Source organism: Papaver somniferum, unplaced genomic scaffold (assembly GCF_003573695.1).
Source record: "Papaver somniferum cultivar HN1 unplaced genomic scaffold, ASM357369v1 unplaced-scaffold_7522, whole genome shotgun sequence".
NCBI lineage: Eukaryota > Viridiplantae > Streptophyta > Magnoliopsida > Ranunculales > Papaveraceae > Papaver > Papaver somniferum.
In genome coordinates this window covers 1-889 of record NW_020650441.1, presented here as the reverse complement: position 1 = coordinate 889, position 889 = coordinate 1, and the positions used below count along the sequence as shown (strand labels likewise).

Below are 889 nucleotides of genomic sequence, written 5' to 3'. Positions count from 1 at the left end.
CATTAGGTTTGTAGTATCATGCCATACCATTTTATACTTGTTTTTGTTGCTCACTATCATAAATGTGTAGTTCATAGAAACTTTTGAAGTGAATTTATTGTATTAGATATCCATTATTGACAAATGATTCGTCAAGCGAAGGCGGCTTTTGTTGAGACAAAATCAAGGGGCACAAGTGCATTCCATAGAAAGGAGTATTGGCTAGCAGTGTATTGGTAGACAGAGGTATCTTTTTGTAACTGAAACACTATAAGGTTGAGCGTTTAAGTGAATTTCAATTTTATTGAAAACTTTTGAATGGAAGGTGAGATAGAAACAAACACATGTTCCTTATATATTGTTGTGAATTGCAGGGAATATTCACATTTATATTAGAAATGTGCATTTGCCATATCATGATCTAGAAACGAAATAGAGTACAAGCCTTCATTTTTCTTTTGGTCAGTAACTAAATTTTCTATGCAGTTTCTTACTTTCTTATATGCTTATTTCAAAATCTATGGTCTTTCAGAACCGGGGTTCCTTTCAAGTCTCAACTGCACGGTTTTGCACAAGAAAGAGGGCTTCTTTGTTCCTATGATTAGTACTTACCTATATCCAGTTGAATGACCCGTGTTTTTCGTATTACAGGCAAAGAAAGCATTAAGAGGTTTTGGGGAGATTCTTGTTCAAGTGAAGAAATTTGTTGAAAGAAAAGATATGGGTGATGTGCAGTCAATACTACCACGGGAGATTATTTAGTCCTGTTGCACGCCGTCAATGGTCAGATGGTAGGAAGATCAGAAGCCGAAAATGTGTACATGGGCAAATGATTTTCAAAGGATCACGATAACATGAATTGTTGTCGCATTTGCTTAAATGGTTTCATAGAGGTAATGCTGATACTTAA

General features: G+C 35.3%; 1 long non-coding RNA gene across 1 annotated transcript; it reads left to right on the top strand.

The window, feature by feature from the left end:
* The first annotated feature begins 21 nt into the window (after positions 1–21).
* On the top strand, positions 22–866 carry LOC113344277. Its single transcript, XR_003357729.1, has 3 exons — positions 22–225; positions 354–440; positions 631–866. It is a non-coding gene; the product is annotated as an uncharacterized LOC113344277 (long non-coding RNA).
* The last annotated feature ends 23 nt before the right edge of the window (positions 867–889 follow it).